At 39.7% G+C, this 10353-nt stretch overlaps 1 long non-coding RNA gene across 1 annotated transcript in view; it reads right to left on the reverse strand.

The window, feature by feature from the left end:
- Positions 1–5466: 5466 nt before the first annotated feature.
- LOC130273399 (uncharacterized) overlaps positions 5467–10353 on the reverse strand; it is a 76431-nt gene continuing 71544 nt past the window's right edge. Inside the window, exon 4 of the long non-coding RNA XR_008843981.1 lies at positions 5467–8497. This is a non-coding gene — a long non-coding RNA (uncharacterized LOC130273399). The remainder of the gene's footprint in view (positions 8498–10353) is intronic.

Here is a 10353-nt window from a genome sequence, read left to right on the forward strand (position 1 = left end):
CAGGAAGGAGAAGTGGGTTTATATAGGAATGGGAAGTGATTAACAACTGATTGGGCCAGGCACCAATTAGTGGTGCACTGGCCCTTTAAATTTCAGGGAGCCGGCACGCGCACACCCTAGAGAGCGGGGCCGCGCGTATCGGGAAGTGACAGGTGAGTGGATTGGGATGCGACCCGCGGGCGAGCGCGTCCCGCTACGCGAATCGCATCCCCGCTGGCAGTGACAATGCAGCGCTGCAGGCAGGAGAACGCCGCTCGGCGTAACACACAGTATGTAGGCCCTTGACAGATTAACAGGTACAAAATAGTACACTACTTAGATGCAGGTATGTGGTATGCATCCAATACGCTTAAAAATGCGTATTTTTGCACAACACCAGCAGTACACAGTTACTGTGTATTAAACGCAAAATTGCATTCTCTCACAGACTATTAGGAATTTACTGCTGGGTATTATACTGTCTACAGACAAGTATAACCAGCAGATTTGTTGCGGAACAAAGACACATAATTGTGCTGAAGAATTATTCCTGCCTCCTCTGCTAAGGTTTATGAAGTTGAGGCAGCTTGTTGAAATGTATGAAGCAACACAAAGCTCTCTGCCTCTCTCTGTAATATAATGCTGTAGAAAGTGACTGGGAGGTTAATGGCTGCAGCAAAAATCCTTTTCAGTGGAAAAAAGCACTGCTCTGTCCACCAGAACGCTGTTGTGACTAGGATGTGAAACGCTGCTGGAAAAAACTTTTCTGTTTAACACACACACTGGCTGTCCGTCCTATCTCCTTGCAGTGTAATGAATGAAGTGATGAGTCGCAATATGGCTGCTGATTATATAGGGCTGTGACATCACGGGGGTGACTGGCTGCTGATAGGCTGCATGCTGCATGTGATTCAGGGTCATCTTGCCTATCTGCCTTCCCTTCCTGCCTTCCCAGCGTTCCTTTCCCTATGTACTGACAAGTGGATCCGCCATTTTAGATGCCCGGAAGCCTGGACCGCACTAAATAGAGTTTAATAAAGCGATTTGCGCAATAGAATTACGGCTATATTTGCATTTGTTGTGAATTAAATTTATCATGAAATTCTTAACGAATTCGGGTTCGTCAGCTTCGATTCACTCATCTCTAATGTTCATGCTTGTTAACCTTTTAGATGCCATATTTTAAGGTGCATCTAAAATCTAAAAATACATGTGCCAGCGTGTTCGGTTGGTTGATTGGGATATCCGCAGCATGACTATATTTAGCTAAAATATTGTCCAGAGTCCCCTTGCATAACTACAGTGGGGATCAAAAGTTTGGGCACCCCAGGTAAAAATTTGTATTAATGTGCATAAGAAGCCAAGGAAAGATGGAAAAATATCCAAAAGGTATCATATTACAGATTAGACATTCTTATTATATGTCAACAAAAGTTAGACTTTATTTCTATCATTTACACTTTCAAAATAACAGTAAACAAAAAAATGGCGCCTGCAGTGGAAGTTAAAGGAAGATCAGGAATACGTAGAAAAATATCAGACAGAACAGCTCGCAGGATTGTGAGAAAAACTATTCAAAACCCACGTTTGACTGCACAATCCCTCCAGAAAGATCTGGCAGACACTGGAGTTGTGGTACACTATTCCACTATAAAGAGATACTTATACAAATATGGTCTTCATGGAAGAGTCATCAGAAGAAAACCTCTTCTATGTCCTCACCACAAAAATCAGCGTTTGAACTTTGCAAATGAACATATAGACAAGCCTGATGCATTTTGGAAACAAGTTCTGTGGACCGATGAGGTTAAAATTGAACTTTTTGGCCGGAATGAGCAAAGGTACGGTTGGAGAAGAAGGGGAACAGAATTTAATGAAAAGAACCTCTGTCCAACTGTTAAGCATGGGGGTGGATCAATCATGCTTTAGGATTGTATTGCAGCCAGTGGCACAGGGAACATCTCACAAGTAGAAGGAAGATGGAATCAATAAAATGTCTGCAAATTTTGGATGCTAACTTGATGCCATCTGTGAAAAAGCTGAAGTTAAAGAGAGGATGGCTTCTACAAATGGATAATGATCCTAAGCACACCTCGAAATCCACGGGGGATTACATCAAGAGGCTTAAACTGAAGGTTTTGCCATTGCCTTCACAATCTCCTGACCTCAACATAATTGAAAATCTATGGCTAGACCTTAAAAGAGCAGTGTGTGACAGACAGCCCAGAAATCTCAAAGAACTGTAAGCCATAAGGAAGAATGGACAAAGATACCTCAAACAAGAATTGAAAGACTCTTGGCTGGCTACAAAAAGCATTTACAAGCTGTGATACTTGCCAAAGGGGGCAGTACAAGATTAACTCTGCAGGGTGCCCAAACTTTTGCATACGCCATATATTTTGTTTTCTGTTATTTTGAAAGTGTAAATGATGGAAATAAAATCTAACTTTTGTTGACATATTATAAGAATATCTAATCTGTAATTTGATGCCTTTGGGAGATTTTTCCATCTTTCCTTGGCTTCTTTATGCACATTAATACAAATTTTTACTTGGGGTGCCCAAACTTTTGATCCCCACTGTATGTACTGCTCTGTGTAGATCTTATACAATCTGCCTTGAACAAACTGTTTATGCAGATATCTGATAACACTGATCAGTGCTATACTACAAGGACTAAAAAACTGTTAATAAAATATTTCAAAAATAATTTGGTGACAGATTATGTCACCAAAAACTGCCATCAAACAGCCCTGTATAAGTTATAAGGGTCAGAACTGGGCCTTTTTTCAAAAGTATTAAAATAAAGCAAAACCTATTATTGTAATCCTATGGACCTACAGAATAAAGTTAACACATCACATCCTCACAAATTCTGTCTCACAAACAATTTTTTATTTGCATAATGCAAAGTACAATTGGTCCTGCATAAAACAGGCCCTTTATATGGCTCTGTAGATGAAGAATTGAAAGCGATATAGCTGAGAAAAGGTAAGAAGGAAAGAGTCAATGGACACAAATGAAAATCGACAAAAACTACATGATTAACGCTCTTTAGCATGAAGCTATTTTGGACCTTGAAGGCATATACAGTTAAAATGTTTTAATTCTTCATCACTGTGTTCTACGGTGTGTTTATGATACTAATTGTGCACTGCAACTAAGGGTGGGTTCACACTACGTTTTCTCCCATACAGGAGCGCATACGGCAGGGGGGAGCTAAAACCTTGTGCTCCCGTATGCCTTCGTATGCGCTCCCGTGTGTCATTCATTTCAAGGAGCTGGCCGGAGTGAAAAGTTCGGTCCGGTCGGCTCATTTTTGCGCCGTATGCGCTTTTCCCCCGGACCTAAAACTGTGGTCAACAACGGTTTGAGGTCCGGTCGTAAAAGCGCATACGGCGCAAAAATGAGCCGACCGGACCGAACGTTTCACGGGAGCGCACACGGGAGCGCATACGAAGGCATACGGGAGCGCAAGGTTTTAGCTCCCCCCTGCCGTATGCGCTCCCGTATGGGAGAAAACGTAGTGTGAACCCAGCCTAACATGTTAACTTCATTACTGCAATTCCAAATGTTGACACACCATGTACACCTGTTTTATTATCTGGGCTTAAATCACAAGATTTTCATTCACTGACAGGACTTCATAACAATGGAAAGGAATTTGAGTACATTAGGCAGTTGCAATGTTTTTATTTTACAAAGAATCAATTGCTTGGAAAACACTTTTAAGTTTCTTTGTAAGACTGGGTTCACATACAACAGTCGTCCGGCATAGTTTCCCTCTGGCGTGCACCGGAGATAAACTGATACTAGAACTGATCCCATTCATTTGAATGGGACAGTTCGCAATCATCCAGCATCTCAATTTTGACGCCGGATGGTTGGACATGCCAGAGGGAACTGGACAGGGAAACGCAGCTTGCTCTGTTCCCCTGTCCGTTATCCAGAAACAATGGATGCCGGATGCCATACAACTGGTGACAACTTATCATCAGTTGTGGCATCAGTTGCGTCGAGATCTAGGCTGAGTTCACCTATGCCGGACGTTTGTGAACCCACCCTTACTTGTAGCATTATTAATTTACTTTTATACTATAAGATGGTGTGGCAATATTCCTTTACCTCATAGTCTGATTATATCACATATGGCTATTCTATAATCTTTATTAAAATTCTGTAAAAGAAGAGATCAATACTAGAGCATAACAAATAATCTACATTGTGCACTCATCTGATAAAAATGTACCACAGACCTAAATTAATCTTCTTCTGCTCTGTAGAGCACACAGCGTTCTGGGAAATGACATAGCAGAAATTTTCAGCATATTTATCTGACTGTTGCCTAAATCCAATAGCCAAGATGCCTGGGTTGTGTCTTCTGCCAATCAAGAATGGTGAATTTCCAGGTCGGCGCTTTAGTGATGCCAGGAATAACAGAGTCATTCAGTAAGAACACTGTTGGCTGCTGTACAGCTTGCTCCCTCTAATATGCCAGTCTGGCAGGCACATTTTACCATCCCTCTGTTGCACTGTGCCACCCTGCATGATCATTTCTTGCTGCATCGGAATTCCAGTGTGCTATTGAACTGGAGCAGAGCCCAATACACTGAGCTTTATTCACAATGCTGTAGTAGAAAAATGTATTCACAAAATGTATTCTTACATTGCATATTATAATATGGAGAGACACAAAGCAGAAATAGATTTATAGTTTTATTGGTAGACTTACTAAGTTAAACAGTATTGTTAAAACAAGGGATGTGGGATTAGAATCAGAGTGATTTTTTAGTAAAAGTAGGAATGTACTGACTCCAGCAACGGCTTCAAACTAAAAATATTAAACATATATTAATTATATTGTATATGTAACTTATTGAATACATAAAGTGTTGCATATATACATATATACATTTTTATATGAGCCATTTATGGAGATCCTGGAGCTGGTTTCAGAGTATGAAAAAATTGAGGAGGCCCAAGACTGTCCCATATACTTGGATTATGTGACTGTCTTGGTCATGTAGTAGAGGCTGGGAAAGAATGCACTTAAAGGGGTACTCCGGTGAAAAACTTCTTTTTTTAAATCAACTGGTGCCAGAAAGTTAAACAGATTTGTAAATTACTTCTATGAAAAAATCTTAATCCTTCCTGTACTTATTAGCTGCTGAATACTACAGTGGAAATTCTTTTCCGTTTGAAACACAGAGCTGTCTGCTGACATCATGACCACAGTGCTCTCTGCTGACATCTCTGTCCATTTTAGGAACTGCCGGCATAAAAGGAAATCCCCATTGCAAACATATGCTGTTCTGGACAGTGCCTAAAATGGACAGAGATGTCAGCAGAGAGCACTGTGGTCATGATGTCAGCAGACAGCTCTGTGTTTCAAAAAGAAAAGAATTTCCGTTGTAGTATTCAACAGCTAATAAGTACAGGAAGGATTAAGATTTTTTAATAGAAGTAATTTACAAATCTGTTTAACTTTCTGGCACCAGTTGATTTAAAAAAAAAAAATAATTTTCACCGGAGTCCCCCTTTAACACACATTTCTCCGCACTCTAGGGACCAGTTAGTCTGAACACTCATCAATTAAAACTTTTGATAAGTCTCTATGAAAAGGACATTCCCGGCATAATATGCTTGCGCTAGGACCACATGGGAATGCATTGTGCATTTTGTGAGTCCGCAGAAAGAACGAACAGGTTAATTCTTTCTGTGGTACGGGATTCGGAATTTCTGTGCCAGAATCATCTGGCATGGAAATTCTGCCGTGTGCACAGCACAGCAGAATCCTGTTAAATTCAGTGGGGCTCTGCTGCCGCACAGAAATTCCAAGGTGTGAACATAGCCTCAAGGAATACATGGGTAAAACACTTTCAATGTAGAGTAAAAACAATACAAAAACTATGCAATATGTAATAATAATGATGTAATAGTAATAATAATGCATCTTCATGGTTACAAAGATTAAATAAAGCCTACTGGCATCTTAAGAGGTGGCAAGGTTTTTCATGCTTAGTTGTGTACAGAGTATACTATTTTCCCAAGTTTCTTTGCCAATTTGAAATTAATCTAAATAGTATTTGTATAAAGATGTCTGTGGATATTAAATAAGGCTGGGAAAACCCAGCATGCAGTGGAGGAATGCTGCCAGTGAATGTTGCATCTTCATTCTGTTGTCATAGCAACCAATTTTAAAAGCATTGTCCCATATTCTCCTCCTTGTCAGGCGTTCTCCAGAGCGTGCCAGGCAGTCCTGTAATTTCCTTAACCCACATTTTATCCTTCACTTAATCCTCTCCAAGCACCATAAATGATGTTCAAATGTTTTATTACAGGCATTCTGAGTTCAGTGGTAAGGACTTCAAGGGCATGTACAGTACATAACACTAGTGAGACTGATCTTAATGAATGTATGAACAGTGCACGCTTTTAGAGCTTAGTTTTTTGAAGGCTTCATTCTCAAGCATATTGGTCCATAGATGCCTCTGCCGAGTATAAGCTAAAACCTAGATAATTGATGTTGTGCTAAACTGCGTAAAGGAATCTATCCTTGTCTTCTCACCATATACAACAGTGAACAACAGCCATAGAAAAATTTCCTAGGTGACCTTTAAAGCAAGCACATTTCTGATGACTGCGAACAATTGCTATGTCTGTTGTCTTTATCATTGGCATACACAGAAGAAAAAAAAAAACACCACAAAAAACTGCCCTGTAATTTTGCACTCCCAAGATGCAATTTTTGTGGCATTTATTTTTTTGTTTTAGTCTTTTTTTTCTTTGGTGTTTTTTAACCTTATATTTTTATTACAACAAGTAATGTGATACTTTTATCATGCAACTTAAGGATTTTTATTGAAAAACTGGGGGGGAAAAAGCCAAATGCTAAAAATTTTATGATTCCATAGTATTAATATGCTGAGGTTTTTGAAAATTGGCACTGAGCCCAAAACTGCACCAAAACGCCAAAGATAAGTGAAAAAAACACCAAAACAAAAAGCACCAAGTGGGTTTGGCATTTGATAAGTGTTGACTTTCAGCTAACCTATGACCCATAACCCCCAAAAAACATGTGGAAACCTAACCTTATGGTGCTGGATTTGCCACCTAGGACAGATGAGTTTGGTTGAGCCTGATGCAACCAACTTTTATGTTATGTGTGCATATTTTTTTTTCAGCTGTCATGAAGTGGCCCTAAAAGTCGAATAAAAACACTCTGAACATTTTTTTTGCCAAGTATGAGTATACATTTTGCTGTAATTCAACAAATGTATTAGCCAGGTACAGAGGAGTCACTGCTTGTTAGCTTGTTCTGCTTGGACCTGCTTGATGTCATTTGAAAGCCTCCATGGCCCCGCTTTCACAACATAGCAGGAGAGTTAAATGCATATTTCTACACACAGATTTCTTTTATATAGGATATAAATAAAGTGATGCATTATTGTTTTTTTTTTTAACTTTATTGTTGGGCTGTATAGCTTTATATTATATTGTCGGAAGTTTCTGGAGTTTTGTTGAGCAAGTATCGAGTGGACTCAGGAGCTGAACCTGCTCCATGCCCTAAAACTACCAGTTGACCATCTAGGGGGATAGAAATTGTGTTCTGGTCTCTTCTGGCCTCTGATCACTTTCCTGTGGCACAGTCAGAGCAAGCCATTTGGTTGCTCTGGCAGCTGAGCTTTCAAAGGCCTCTGTGACTGCCATGATAGGACTCCTAGTAAAAATGGAAGATTTAATATAAAAGTAAAAATGATCAAATGATCCCATAGTCAAGTCCCCTGCGAGGACTGAAAAAATAGTAAAAAACAAAACAAAGATAATAGAGTTTTTAAAAATACCTCCATAATAAAAAATCACCACCTTTATAAAAAAAAATCTAAGGTAACAGAAAATGTAACATACTTGTTATTGCCATGTGAAAATGTCCAATCTCTTGTAAGAGAGAACTTTGTAAACAAAAAAAATGCAAGCACCAATACACCAGTCCCATGTACACCAGATAGTATTATATATATTATTATATATTATTATAAAGTGGTCTAGCTAATCGTGTTGAGCCAAATAACCAAAACCATGGCACCCTTCTATGTTGAGTGCACTAGTGACAGCCCATCAATCAGGGGCCATCTGAATTGTTCCCTTTATTCATTGTTTATTCAAGTTGCCATCAATCTCATCATAGTGATAATTGACCTCAAATATTTAACACTCAAAAAAGGTTATAATACTATCATTTTTTTTATATAAATATATATTTACACTTATATTTACATTTATATTCAGATGTAGGAATTGCATATACTCTTCAAGATTCAGCCTCGATGCATATCTCTGACATTTATGTTCACACGTGAAGACAAGGGTGTGGTACAACCCTGGTGTTGTGAAGTAGCCGGTATTGACTGGTCACGGCCTGATTCACAACACCAGCTGCTGCACGGTACCATAATCTCTGGTAAAGATGGTATATTCTGTGTTAGAAGATTTGCAGATCCATTTGTTGTCCAGGTCATCTGTGTAAACAACAGAAAAAAGAACATTTTACAAATCTTAAACAAATATAAAATGAACTGATGAGTAAAGCTGTGGCGGGTAGAGGAAGTCAGTTGTAACTGGTTTGTAACGCGCCGTGCAGTGCATAGCAACGACGCAGGGGACACACACCGGAGGCCTGAAGCAGCACGGACCCGACCCCGGCAACAGGTAATTATACAACCGGGGATGGGGGAGGCAACGGGGCAGCGGCGCCGGCAATGGGTGCCGCTGCCCCTTCTCTCCCGCTGGCTATCGGCGCCACTGCCCCATTGCCGGCGCCGCTTCTCTCCCCCTGGCTATCGGCGCCGGCAATGGGGCGCCAGAATCGATAGTCAGGGGGAGAGAACGGGCAGTGGCGCAGATAGCCAGCGGGAGAGAAGCGGTGGCAGCAGGGCTCTAGACCCCAGGAAAGGCAGGGGAGAGAAGCGGGCAGCGACGGCTTCTCTCCCCCTGCCTTTCCTGGGGGCTTCTGCAGGGTCAGAAAGAGCGTATCGGAGTATACGCATGCACACACACGCACCCTCATTTTACCAAGGATATTTGGGTAAAAAACTTTTTTACCCAAATATCCTTGGTAAAATGAGGGTGCATGTTATAGGCCGGTGCGTGGTATACCCCTATAAATACGGTATACTCTACAAAATTTGACAAAAAGAATAAAATGTATAAAAATAAAAAAATATATAAATAAATTTAATTAAATTATAATAACATTTTATTTAAAATAACATTTAAATTTAATTTTCAGATTGGATTAAATAAATGTATGAAACATTTGTTTAACTAATATAAAACAGCATAGGACATGTTTTGCCACATAAACTCTCCATTTTTGCTTTTTTCCCCGACTATCCAGAGCTGTAGGGTTTTCTTCTTCACATTTTTTGTGGAGTATTTTCTCACATACTCAGAGTGTTTTGGGAGTTTTGTCGGGTATACACCCCTTTTTTCAATAACCACGCCCCTTTTGTAGGTGTTTCAAAACTCTCCGAGTGATGTCGGGTCATGATACTAGAATCTGTCTCGGGGTGTGCGACACAATTTCAGTCGCAGAACCCGACAAAAATTGACAGGATCAGCTTAGTAAATGAGGGCTAATGTGTAGCCTGGGACAATTTTCTTTAACCCAATCAGTGACATCACATCATTGGATGTCTGGTGGAACAGGTTGTGTTCATATGCTGTAACTTCATATGTGTTTTTCAAAACTGTGGTAAAAATTGTTGAAATAATTGTGTTACAAAACTACAATTTGTGTAACAACTTTAATAAGAAAGTAATTAAACAGTAAATGATTTTGTGAATAAAATGACCTATTATAATGTGAGGGAGGGTCTGGTCTAGCTGTTTTATTATGGTTTGGCTTAGGACAAAAGAAGATATTTTCAGAGCTTTTTTATGTTGACAAAAATGAAATGTGCAGAACAAGATGTATTCACTATTCACAGTTCTCACTTTGCCTATAGCATCACCTTACTGACAAAACGTATGAAATTTTCAAAACATTACGCATGACCATGTATGATACGTTTTCATAGACTGCCATGCACAAAATAAAATATTTTGTAGAAGATATAGCTGTGGTTACAGTGGGGGTAGCTCCTGGTTCCTCCGCTACCATGCATTATTTATAAAAATAATGTAATATGGCAGAGGGACATTTAGGCCCCCTCAAGCACTAAGACTGTGTTGGTACAACTGCTACCTCGAAAACCACTATAGCTATAGCTCTGCATGGGTATAAAACAGCACAAATGTTTGCCAGCACAATTCGATTTAGTTACGAGATGAAAGTCTGCAACCAAGTCACTGTACAAGAAGGTTTGTTGTCAAT

Source organism: Hyla sarda, chromosome 5 (assembly GCF_029499605.1).
Source record: "Hyla sarda isolate aHylSar1 chromosome 5, aHylSar1.hap1, whole genome shotgun sequence".
In the NCBI taxonomy this organism is placed as follows: domain Eukaryota; kingdom Metazoa; phylum Chordata; class Amphibia; order Anura; family Hylidae; genus Hyla; species Hyla sarda.